The sequence below is a fragment of the Anguilla anguilla genome, chromosome 9, assembly GCF_013347855.1.
Source record: "Anguilla anguilla isolate fAngAng1 chromosome 9, fAngAng1.pri, whole genome shotgun sequence".
Lineage (NCBI taxonomy): Eukaryota > Metazoa > Chordata > Actinopteri > Anguilliformes > Anguillidae > Anguilla > Anguilla anguilla.
The window spans coordinates 39749616-39763561 of record NC_049209.1 but is presented as its reverse complement, the minus strand read 5'-3'; the positions used below and the strand labels follow the sequence as shown (position 1 = coordinate 39763561).

The 13946-nt window shown below is 37.4% G+C and overlaps 1 protein-coding gene across 3 annotated transcripts in view; it reads right to left on the bottom strand.

Annotated features, from left to right (window-relative positions):
* LOC118235586 (contactin-5-like) overlaps nucleotides 1–13946 on the bottom strand; it is a 350615-nt gene that overhangs the window by 277127 nt on the left and 59542 nt on the right. The window contains exon 1 of one of the 3 annotated variants that reach the window (XM_035433067.1): nucleotides 5389–5901. The exons of the other annotated variants lie outside the window; for them this stretch is intronic. The gene's annotated coding sequence lies outside the window, so the exon portion shown is untranslated. Of the gene's footprint in view, nucleotides 1–5388; nucleotides 5902–13946 lie in introns of those variants that run through there. 3 annotated transcript variants of the gene reach the window in all.

The following is a 13946-nucleotide window of genomic DNA, read 5'->3' as shown; positions in this document are numbered from 1 at the left end:
TAAAAAGGTATTATTCTCAGAAACTGCACAGTCTCTAAAACATTCCACATGTCTCCAAAAGATTCCGCATGGTTTACAACAAGCAAGTTGTGCCTTTCTGTGTGTTTCTCCCCATGTTCTCCAGATAGTCTGGTTTGCTCCCACAGTCCAAAGATGTGCACATTAGATTAACTGGAGAGTCTACATTGTCCATAGGTATGAGTGTGTGAGTGAATTGTTTGTGTTCCCTGCAAAAGATTGGCGACATGTCCATGGTGTGGTCCTGCCTCCAGCACCCCCCTGACCAGGAATAAGAAGTAATAGATAATGGATGGATAATTGAGATTTAATGGTTGATAGTAATCTTATAGAGGTTTTGTTTTTTGGATTTATTTATTTTCACTATACTGTAGACACACCTTGGAATCTCTGATACTTTGGGGGCATAATCTAACCAACCGGTACAGGTGGGGTGGCTCCTCCTGAAACCCTCCTTGGATATGTGTGCTTTCAGACCATTTTGTTTCTAGCAGCTGAAGCGGTGACATCTCCATAGAGTTGGTAGAGTTTGTAAAAATGGACATGTTTTTAAAATAAAGAATAGGCTGAGTAGGCTAACATTGTTATTTTAAACTACTTTTGCTTGTTTTTTTCCTTAAAACTTAAAACTTGTTTCATAATAACCACACTTTTTTTACATTTAAATCATTATCTGTGTATTAAGACTTTGTTGCTTCACAAACTTAATTGCACTATTACCAGTTTTCAGCTCTTCTGAAATTCTTCGCTTTTAAAATGTATCATTGCTATCATAGCATGTTATATTGTTTAACAACAACAATCATGTTTTTTGCATGCTTGCCTCCTTTTTTCATACATTTAAATCATTAGCATATCAGTTTAAGACTTTGCACGCATTGGCTTCTTTAGCCTTAATCTAACGTACAAGCCAATGCTTTAAAACTTTTATTTGCTTAGACATTCTCTGATATTGCTTAATTTGTAGCTAAAGAATAAATGCCTTTCAAATGAATGTTACAAGTTGCTCAGGCACTTCTCTCCTCAGAGAATTTAAAGTTACATTCTGAACATATTTCAGCCCTCGCCCCACCACCCACATACGTCCCCCTTACCCCTCACCAACCAAACCACTTCAAATCCCCCAAACGGTCATACAGGTCCAAATTAATCATTACTTTGGAACACACAGAGTTTCTGGGTGCTTAACGTCAGCCAGTTGACATCTGTTGGAGGGGACATTCAGGGGTTGATATCTGCTGTTGCCATCTGGTGAGTCTGAACCTTACATCTGGGGCTGCTGTTTCTTGATGTTTGGTGTATGCAGTGTCTGATGTTTTTGTCTTACAGCTCATGAGGCATTTTTACATTTTCACCCTTTGCTTTTTGAAATATTTGGCTGTCTTTTAGTTTTTGAACTGAGTTTTTGGTTTTCCTGGCACTACTTAGGAGAAACAAGCTATGGTTTGGTACTTTCCTTCATTCATTTCTTTTGTGACTGTGATCTGTCCATGTCTGTAACATTTGTCATTTGTTAAGATACTGTAAACCTTTAGATTAGACATAGATTTTTTTTTTTTAAACTTAATTTCCACATTTTAATTTCATTGGGAGTTGTACATTTTGATAAAGGTTGATCCAACTCTGTATATCAACCAATTTGATGATTTAATTGATCATTGATATTGTTGATAGTAATTACCAAATTAAAATAAAATAAATATATTTTAAATGTTGGATAAGTGAGAAGTTGGATAAGTTCAACTGTTACACCTGTGTTCGGTATTCAAATTGCCAAACATTAAACAAGAGTTTTATCCATTAAAACCGCTGTATTTAGAACATAAACATACACTACATTTCCAAAAGTATGTGGAAACCGGAACATCACACCCATATGTACTTGCTGAATATCTCACTCCAAAACCATGGGCATTAATATGGTGTTGGACCCACCTTTGCTGCTGTAACAGCGTCCACTCTTCTGGAAAGGCTCTCCAGTAGATTTCGGAACATGGAGAGATTTGCTTCCATTCAGCCACAAGAGCATTAGTGAGGTTGGGTACTGATGTTCAGCAAGGCTTGGCTTCCAGTCAGCATTCCGATTCATCTCAAAGGTGTTTGATGGGAGAGAGGTCAGGGCTCTGCAGGCCAGTCAAGTTCTTCCCCACCAATCTCAGAAAACCATTTCTTTATTAACCTTGCTTTCTGCATGAGGGCATTGTCATGCTGTAAGAGGGACTTCCCCAAACTGTTGCCACGAAGTGAGAAGCACACAATTCTCTAGAATGTCATTGTATGCTGTAGCATTAAGATTCAACACTCCAGAGAACGTGTTTCCACTGCTCCAGAATCCAATGGCGGTGTGCTTTACGTGACTCCACAGGCTTGACATTGTGCATGGTGAGCTTAAGCTTATGTATGGCTGCTCAGCCATGGACACCCATTTCATAAAGCTCCCAACAAATTGTTCCTGTGCTGACATTGTTTCTCCTGTTCTGTGAGCTTGTGTGGCCTACCGCTTTGCGGCTGAGCTGTTGTTGCATCAACACGTTTCCACTTAACAATAGCAGCACTTGCTGTTCAATGGGGCAGGTCTAGCAGGGCAGAAATTTGATGAACTGACTTGTTGGAAAGGTGGCATCCTGACAGTGCCACGTTGAAAGTCACTGAGCTCTTCAGTATGACCCATTCTACTGTCAATGTTTGTCAATGGAGATTGCTTGATTTTATGCATCTGTTAGCAATGGCTGAAGTAGCCAGACCCACTAATTAGAGGGGTGACCACATACATTTGGAAATGTAGTGTACTTCAGTCCTCACTGTCCCCACACTCATGTTCCCTTTGTCTCACATTACATTTTGACTAAAGATCTGAAACCATTCATTGTGAAAAAATATGCAATTATAGAGGAAATCAGGAAGGGGAAAATACTTTTTCATGGCACAGTACTGTACCTCTGAATACTCCAAGCAGCACATCTACAGCATTTTGTCTTTTGAGTTTTCAATTATTTCAGTGAAAGCTCTTCTATGGGCAGCTGGTTTGCAGCCACAGCATATTTAAAATGCAGGATCTATGGGAAAATATAAAATAATTTGACACTATAATTTGACATCAGAGTGCTGGCATTAAATATGGGTCACAGAGGATGCATGCAGACAGTGAAACCTTTGCAGATTATTCCAAGAGTTTTCCTTGAAATGAGGCTGATGCTATTGCATGTACTGCAGTCCTGGAATTAAAGTCATATATGTAAATGCTAATGTAGGCAGCAGTGATCATATATTACAAGGGAGCTCAAAAGGGTCATAGCTGAATCAATGAATCTTCATCAAAAGCTCTTACCCCGGTTTTAATAGAAAGCAGATCTAGCTCAACTGTTACATCACATTAAACCTCTTTCATTCAAGAAATTAATCTCTCATTTCACTGAATAATATGTCCTGTCTTTGCACATTTGTTAAAATAATAATTACATTAGTAGAATGGACAGTAATATACCAGCAGAATGTAGTATTCTAGTTTTACATCCACTTACATAACATATAATAGTAATAAATAGTAAGTTATTTCATTGTGATTACTGTGCAAACCATGACTTCATATTGAGTCTCATTATCTTTTTAGAAATGCATTTATTTATAACCATTTACACTGGTTATCTGAAAGACCTGTCTCCATTACAAAAAATATAACTTGTACCTGTTATCAAGTTAGTAGAGTGTGTACTTACCAAACCTTACCAAACTGACATAATGTGAAGACAAATATGTGATAATTCTCATCATACAAGATGTTAATCCCTCGGTTATGGATTGAGCTTTTTAAGCCATAACCGACGATTGTCATTTTTCCATTACTGAGTTATGCTAAATCATGTAAAATATGATATGAAAAGCATGAAAGGCCCATCTGTCCAAAAAAATGGGCTCAAATTTCACACTTTTCCCAAAAATAAGAAATTCTGTCAGTGTAAGAGTGAGGTATTGATATGATTCAAACCACTAAGGACTGCTCGATATATTGTTTTTTTTTTTTTTTTGTTTTTTCATTGTCATTTTTTTCATTTCCACAAACAGATCACAAAGGACTGTTATAACAGAATTAGGAATCCTGGTACAAGCCATGTCAACCTCACTGTACACTGCTCCTCTTCACTGTAACACAGCCAGTACAGTGTAATGTACACTACTTTACAAGTGCCTTGAAACAAAAATCATGCATTTTCCACCCTAATTGCTGTATACTTTTTCTCAACCTGTTCCTGGAGATCAACCATCCTGTAGGTTTTCATTTCAACCCTAATTTGGCACAACTGACTATACTGATCAGCAGCTTGACAAGATATCTAGCTGCTGAATTAGGTGTGCTTTGTTAGGTTTAGAGTAAAAACCCATAGGTTGGTAGATCTCCAGGTACAGGGCTGGGTACCACTGCTATAGAATTTTGGTATGTGGCAGACCCTCACACACATTGTCGCGCAGTGTGATTGGACAGCCAGAGGGAACGCTGAAATTTGTTGTCACTGAAATGTTTTCTGCTCCACTTCATTATTTCGGTTTTGACTGGTGTAAACATGGAGGGGATAGAGGAAAGGGTATGGTTCCAGTTTATACCGCTAGCAAAGAATGCTTTGTGAGTATATTAAAGAAGTTAGATAAATGGTGCCAGATCCCCTCAAGAGAGTATTTCTCCCAAATTGCAATCCCCACAATGTATGATGAATGTTGGAGATTGGCAGAATCAGAACTGAAGCAAGTAGAATTCTTTTCTACTATGATGGATCTTTGTAGTAGTTATTTTAAGGAACGATTGCACTGAATTTATTTTTCTTAACCAAAAAACCCAAAGAAGATTGCACTAATACCTATGGTTGTTCAATAAATTCTTTAAAAAATGAAATCATTTGATTTTATTACACAGCATGCATAGGCTTTTCATTCTCAGGGTCTTTTGGCACATCAAAATTGTACACTTAAAAAGTCGTCTTATCGCATATTCATATCACAGTACCCAACGTCATTCACTGCTCATTTAGCACATAGTATGCAGCCCAAAATCTATTCTAGTATTTGGATTAGCTCTATGATCAGATATCGAATCTGGACCATGCCTGTGCCAACTGTGTCCCATATAATTGGCCATAGTGTAGCACAGGGACCTCATGTTACCTCCTTGTGCCCAAGTGACCTCTATGATCAGTCTGCCTGCAAAAGCTGCTCATGAAGTGTCCTCCAAAGTAATGCCTAAGCAAGCTTAACTTAAAGACCATATAGTGTAAAGAAGCTTGCCACAATGAGCACAAACACAAGTTGGAATCACAAATTAGGACAATACAGGAGTCAATTAAAAAAGAAAACAAGACTGAATGAGATCCGGTACCTGACCTGGGAAAAGTGTCCTTCAGGCTCCCATACACAGTCGTAAGTTCCAGGGCCACTTTATTCTGGGGAACCAGTCATCCTGTGCACTGTGACATTTATTGACTGAAGAAAATGTCAACACAGATATCAGGCCCTGACAAAGATATCACTGTCTGAAAGGTACACATTTTAAAAATGGCATCAAGCCAAGTTTCTTGTCTAAAATAATAAATTCAGCATACTGCACTGAAGACCATATTTAAATGAGAGTGAAAGGGCTAAATGATCTTAAAAGGATGTGGAAATCACTGCATATTCAGACTCGTCTTAAATAAGTATGGCTTTAAAAGTAAATGTAAGAATCACATTCATTTTAAAGGGAAAAAATACTAATTCACACATTCTGAAACAGCCACTAGAAAAACAGAATGCAAAGCAGAGTAATGAAGCCTGAAGCATACACTCCTAAAGACTGATGAATACACCCTCCTGGGGATGGGCCAAATTCACATCTGATAATGCCGTCTTATGTCACATGATGTCCTTGTCATATTTTTCAACTATGATTAATGGCATAAGATGACATTTCCTGCGCGGTACAGACAACATAATGCAATATTCTCATTAGGGAGATCACTTGGGCTCTGCCAAATGAGAGGGGACATGTTTTTTTATACAATTTTTTCCCCCTACATGCCAAGCAAGCATGGTTTCAAGTATTATTGTTCTTGAATATTCCACAGCTGATGCGAAAGCAGCGCTGTCTGTGCTATTTCTTTCATGGTGAGATAATAACACTATGGATATTGTATGACAGTGTTTCCATTGAACTGGCCCCACAGTATAATGTCCCATCTCACAAATTGCAGTGTGGGGCTATGTCATTATTGAGAGTGGATTACAGTCACACAGTAAGGTGATCTCACGTACGCCACAGTGTGCCTTGTGCATTTACTAGCTTGATGGCAGCAGATGCACAGAATGAATCCAAACAGGAATCCACTCTTTTCTGTTACCGAAGAGCTAAAATTCTAGTTCATATTCTGACTAACTGAATTCAGTCATTTTAGATCGTTTCATTGTCCAGTTTTGCAAGGTCATCCATACTCAGCGCCTTAACTGAAAATGGCCGGGGCCAGCCAGGAGAGGCTGCATACAAATAAACATCAAGAGAAACAGTGCGATTAAGACAGTCAGCCTGGCAGATTACACTGACGCTGGGATACATGGTTCTCGGAAAAACACAACATCAATTTTGCAACATTGTTGTCCTCAGCTCATATTTTATAAACAAGTTCTTCTGGATCAACAATACAGACAATAACAATAAAGTAGAGTAGATGCATCTTTGATTACTTATCTTTTTACCCTTTGTGACCAAGCACTCCCAATTGCCCTGAGAAAAAAAAAAAAAAAAAAGATACCACAACCATTTAATAAATAAACGTATAAATTAATGAAACATGAAGGCGATTGGCAGCTGGCTTGTCATTTCATGCCTCCAGCATTCGGTGGTCTCAGCCATACTGAGGATACTAAAGAAAAGACTGGCATTTCTGGGACAGGTGGATAAGTGCAACCTTCACGGCAGGGTTGCACATATGTTGGGCTGCTAAAAGGATTAGGTTGAGCAGTCACTAAAGAGACACTGGTGCTTGTGAAGCACAGCCATTCCTGCTGGACCCAGATTGCATCCAAGCCTTTCGCACACCCACTCTTTATTTCTCTTAATCAGCAGTAGCTAATACTGTGGAGGGTTTACTCATGAAAAATGCATCTAGTACACAGGCTCATGTGATAATATACATATATACACGTAAGACTGTCTACCCAAATATATAGATATCACAGCAAAATGGTGAGTGAAAATCAACACACATAGTATTTTAAACTCTACTGGAATACATGCGGTCCGAAGTGGACACATATAAACAGTTAAGAGTTGATTTAACACTGAGGCATTTGCTGTTTTATTTATTAGTGTGTCCACATTTGAACCGATTCATTTTTTGGGATTTCTTAACTTCTTTTTGGGATTTTTTTCCCATCTCCTGTATACATGAATATTTACATATTCATGAGCATGTCTTCATTGCACATAGCTGGACCTCAGGATTTTAGAGAATGTGCCTTAGTATCCTTCATTTTTGTTGTTCTTTAACATCATCTCTATTTCTGATCCTGCACACTTGCACATGACCTGTCTTTCAAGACGGACATAACAACACTGAAACGATTCGGTAGTCACCTGAAAAGACACCGATTCATATTTCACTGTAAGTGGCAGTGGCATCAAAAGGGTTTTGATTAATTTGGCCGAGCAATATGAGATGGCATCATTTATTCTGTGAGCTGGGCAGTGTGGTCCAGGTTCTGAGTGCTCTGTCTCCTATCAGACATTTATATGACAACCAAGTAGGAGAAAATCGATACCCTTGCCTGCAAGAATAATCAAATAAATAGATAACTCACTGAGGAAAATAAAAGAGAAACATGAGTGAAGAAGGTCTAAGCTCATTGGAAAGTTAAAGGCACTGATTCAATTTATTTATACAGGAGCTAGGCCTTTGACTATGGTAGGCCTGTCTCTCTTATGGTTGAATTTTTTGTAAAGAAAAAATTTCCTTCTATCGTTTTAATGGCGAAGGTTTAGAGAGATGTTTAAGAACACATTTAGACTTCAGGCTTTTTCAATGGTGCATAGCTTTGTTCTTCTTCCTTTTAGAATTAGCGAAATAAATATTTGCATGAGACATAACTGAAGCGTTTACATCTCTTTGACACCTCTGATGTGAATGATCACATTCAAGTTACTGTGAGCTGCATCTAATATGGTAGCCATAATGCTAGGGGTGACCTTTAGGCCTCAGATTAGCTGAACCATTGAGTGCAAACTGCCCATACATCCCAATTACATGTGTCAAAGATTGCAAAGGCTGTTCAGGAGCACTATCAAGAGGAATGCAACTGAGAAGCTAAACACATTGCATACAAAGAGTTAGCACAGGCAACACTGTAACTATCAATTTCATGCGTCACTGAATATGACTATTCTATCAAAGTGAACGTGCCTGCAGGTAATGTGCCAATTATCCATGAGGACACGTGCAGCCTGCAAGCTTTATTTCTTTGGATGGTGAGGTTTCTTCTCACATCCCTAACTTTTGTGTGTGCTTAATGTTTACCACGCCATATGAAGAATATATGTACCATTTGAGTCAACTCAGTTCACAGTTCCATTTCTACCCAGATTTTCACCGCTCATATTCCCACAGATTCCCCACATTAGTCTGGTGACTTCAGCTGAAACAGCTCTGAGCTATTGCATTGTGGTTGTATATAAATTGGTGAGATCCACATTTTTTCTGTGTTCCAGCCAACAAAGAAATCAAGACATGCTGATGTGAAGATCATGTAATTCAGTGTCATGTAACTATGTAATTCAGTACAAATACTATTTTACACCACAATGGTAGAACATGTCATACACTTGCTTTTCTGGCATTTAAAGTTATTAGTATAATTAAAATGACTTCAGATTTTTGTTAGATAATGATTCCTGAGAAGAGCTGTATTAATGAAAATGATTTTTTGTTGTTCTTGTTGTTTAAAAATCAACTTCCCAGTAAGCTAACTGAAATTTAATGTAAAGGAAAATATTTTAAAATTTTATTTACACACTCTTGCCAATCCATTACATACTTGAATACATCATGGTTGACTTTTGCCATTACACATGCCAAAGCACATAGCCTAAAAATATAAAGCATATATTTTGTTTGAATTTTTTTTCTATAGCCATTAATAAGGCATATAAAATACCTTCACAATCTATACATAGCACCTTCATAAGGCACACATCAACAATTAAAAATGCTTCTCAATATCTCCAAAGAGGCATATGGTGTATTGTATCACAAATGATACTGTAAGTGACATCATCAAGATATAAAAAGCGACCCAGATCATATGTCAGTTTGTTCTAGAAGAACAGTCCATTTAACAGGCCTTCTTTCTAAGAAAACTGGTGAAATATTCCAAGGAAAAATAAATCTTACTAATTAAAAAAACCCATTTGTAAAGACAAATACATACAATTTTAGCAAAATCATTACAGCAAAGCTCAAAGCTCACGAAAACCTCTTTAATTGAACACATTAATTTCTCTTTTCATTGAATAATTTATAATTTAAAAAATACAACAAAAAATGCAGCTCAAATTCACAAACTTTGTATAAATAGTCATGCATTTGGAACATAACAAATTACATTTTTAATTAAAAAATATATCAAACTTCCCAATCATGGGATGTAAATCCTGGCTGGTTAGCTAATTCATTCTCATTTCTTCTCTTGTAATGACACTGCCATCTACACATTTGAAGCCCCAACATTAAAATGCTGAAGTGCAGTGATGGACCCATACTATAATCCTGACCACACAATGCCAGACCATACTGTAAACTGAGTCTGACTATTCAGCATTAACTCAACTCGGATAAAAAATGCATGTCACTCAATTGCCATAGCATCACCCAAGGATAGACGTAAAGGCTAATTTATACTTCATCACATGACTCTTGCGAAAAGGACATATTTTCTCAATGTCACGCAAATCAAAAATGTTCTTATAGTATGTTGCCGACACAGTCATACATTGGAATTTCACCACCACAGAGACAACAGGACCCTCCCTGCAGGTCTCTTAGAGTGTATAATATATAGAAATTGCGATGCCAATTAAAACTGATGGGGAACAATTCTGCCACACTGGGCACAAGGAAGTGTCCTTGGTCACATGCATGGTCGCATGCTCAATGAGAAAAACGCAGGGAAATGACGTGAAGGCAAGGCGATGTCATAGCCTCGACTTTCAGTCAGGTTACCGTAAGACACATTATATTACCAGTAGATAAATGTTAGTGTTTTTTATTTCAAGTGAGTTGCATTTGCACATACAGTAAGCATTCCCATTTATACGAATATAAGATTTAGCAGTATCACAGCATATTGTATCACAACTGAAGGCAGCAAACATACAAAACATGAGAAACAGTGATGATGAGCAGCGAAGGCTAATTAGACTATAAAGACAGCACAGTACCTCAGTGAGCCCATTTTCTGTATATCGGTCGTGTGTAATGGAAATTGCCAAATACTACAATATCCAATGTTCACGGTAAAAAATTTGAAACAGAATGCAACTTAATAGCAGGCCTACCCATCATGGTAAAAGTCATGGTAAACAGTTGTATCCATTGCATTAAATAATTTAGCTATGAATCAAATTTTATAACAAAAACAGTTTGACACACCATTTTAGATTTACCTTAAAAACAGAACACAAAAGGCATTCTGTTTGTGCCACCTAGTCAAAATGCCAGCGCAGAAAGGCATTTTGATTAGGAGGCTACAAATTTATCATCACTGAACAAAGTTAACACTGAAAAAGCCAGAGCCGACGCCATCGGGCATTTGGACTTTAAGATGAAAATTACTCCAACACTGCCAGACAATAGCTAACAGCTGCTGATACCCAGGTATGAATGGGTTGCTTTCTCCTCCTGCACACTATTCAGCAACTGAATGACTGATGCTTTAATACAAATTGGTGGGTCAAGCACTATTAAAACTAGTATAATCACACAAAATTAATTCACTGCAATTGTTTGATGATGATTGACTTACAGCGTGGCGATCAATAATTGTAGGCATTATAGTCATAGAAATTATGCGTTTATAACTGCCTGGAGATAATTCCTTCTACATACTTTCAGTTTTTCACTGAAAAGGCAACTTCTGATAAACTCTCAATAGACTACAGGATGGCAAAATCATGCAAGCGAATGGGACCAGAGGAAGCACTGGAATGACTTCATCATGGACCTGGCATGCGATCTGTGCGAAAATGACGAAGACAGAAGCAGCAGCTGCCAAAGCAGCCACGGTTGCAGCATCACCTCACACACCCATCACTCCTGGGAAGAAAACTTGGTGTCAGTCCGGCAAGTGCCGTCAGAATAAGGCTAAAGACAACTGTGTGAAATTCAATCAATTTGTAAGTAATCCCTGCTCACACAAACAACCAAAGCTGTGTGTTCCCTGTGGAATTGATGAGTAAGAGTAGAGAGACAGTACATATGTAAAAGCTCAATCAAAATACAGAAGGGAGAAGCGAGCAAAATTCGTTATGACTGAAGAAATTTTTTAAATAATGCATTTAGTATTTCTTTAACTACTTTTTGTGTTTTGCTTGTTGTGCACATTTTAGCACTTTGGTCAACGTGCATGTAATACACCTTGGAACATTTCCCCTTACTTTATAACAAAACTGATAAAAATTAGAAATAAAAATGCTGAAATTGATGCAGTTGTGAGTTGGAAACACCCTAATTCACTAGCGCCTTGAGTTACTACTTACAAAATTATGACTGAATAGAACCTTATATGTGTAAACAGTGTAAACCCAATGTACATTCTCTGTTATCTTCACTGTAGTTTGAGATCCTTGTTATGCATTTTCTTTTTTAAATATCCACTAATTAAGTCATGTTGTGTAACAGTAAAATAATCCTTAACTTAAAATTAAATTATAAACATCCATCCATCCATTATCTATACCTGCTTATCCTGGGCAGGACTGCAGGAGCCTACCCCAGCGTGCATTGGGCGAGAGGCAGGATTACACCCTGGACAGGCTGCCAATCTATTGCAGGGCACACACACTATTCACTCACACACTCATACCTATGGGCAATTTACAGTAGAGTCTCCAATTAGCCTACCTGCATGTGGGAGGAAACTGGAGTGCTTGGAGGAAATCTACGTGAAAACAGGGAGAACATGCAAACTATACATAAAAGCCCAAGTCGAGATTCAAACCCACGACCTTCTTGCTCCTGATAAACATCTTCAAATGTGAATCAGTCTCGAAAACAAGGGGAAGAGAAAATTACATCGTGTTCTCCAGGAACCACTTTCCATATTGTGTGTTCATTGGCTTTGGAGGTAGCCAAGCAGACAACTAGAAAGCAAAAACATTCTGAGAGCATTGAATAGATAAATTAGAATGGTGAAATGTTTTTAATTGTGTCTTTAAAGGTGTCAGATTAAAGGTAGGAACTACGCATAAAAGAGTGATTTGAGCGTGAATCTGGGCCTAGAAACAGCCTGGATCTTTCTCTCTGCAGTGCTTAGTATTTCCCTCACAATGAAGTGTTTTCCACGGAAATCTTTGTTTGTTTTCCAGATAAAAGACTGATGGCCGCCAAAATTGGCAAGCTTCGACATTTGCGTCAGGCACTTCAAACTGAAGATGGATGGCAAGCGCCTCAATTAATGGCTACTGTTCGGACAGGCCAAGGAGGGTGTTGATTTATAATATCTCCCTGGCAATTATGTGTCACAGAGGCCAATGCGCATAAATCATGATCTGATCGACTCAAGTTGCAACCATCTGGCCAACAAGCTGAAAGTGGCTAGTGCAAGGAGTAATTCTTTGAAGAGAATCATTATTTAATCATGCACATACACTTTAAAATATGTGAAATGGGAAAAGTGGCAAGAATATCACTGCTATTCTCACTGATCATGTTATTGAAAAAGCATTTATCCAGTACGAAGATATTTCCTCTATTAGGGTAAATTAGGTCTTGGTTCAATTATAGTATCAATTATATAAGCATGACATTACAGCTGGTTAATATTTTATCTATGAAGTGGAAGGAAGTCTTGATCTTTGTAATGAGTCCATCTTTTAACCTTTTTTTTACAAATCTACAATGTCTTTGCCAACATTACTTTTTGACTCAGACTGAAGCAGCTCGCATCCATTGAAGAGTTAAGGTTTTTTGGCTAATGAGAATTGCATGTAGTATTGATAAAGCTGTCTAATCTGATGATTTTCTTCATCAACAAAATTCATCTTACCACAGAGGCTCAGCAACCTTCCAAATTAATTTTATGTACATATCAAGCAGTATTTAGGATGTGAGATATTCTCTATGTGTTATTTCGATTTTTTGCATTTATTATTTTTATTGTTTTTTATTTATTTATTTATTGTCATTCATTACATTATTTAAGTTCTCTGTTCCATTTATAGCTTCTCAGGCTTGTATTTACACCATGTTAGAGAAACAAATCACACTAAATGTAAAGTACATAAAATACACTGGTCTGATATTGAAAATCCTTTGTTTTCAATATTTTTGACATGGAAATGGATGAAACTGAAGAAAGAGAAGCTGAAGAAGCTATAAAGAAAATAATGTACCTCAGTACTGTCATATTAAGAGTAGTATATATGGTATATGCTTCATTAACATCAGGTGAAATATGAATTCATGGCAGAATTACCTTGAATAAATTAAATATAAATATTGTTAAATGATGAACTCCTAAAGTTCCTGTGATATGACTCATTCAATGCATCTCATTCAAATTAACGTACCAAGTTCATGAGGAGTATATGTATTTAAATAGCTGTAAGTGCTAAGAAAGCACAAGTGCTAAAATGGTTCAGTCTAAATTACACAACAGCATATTTGCGTAGAATTCAGTTTTTTTAATGTAAATATTTT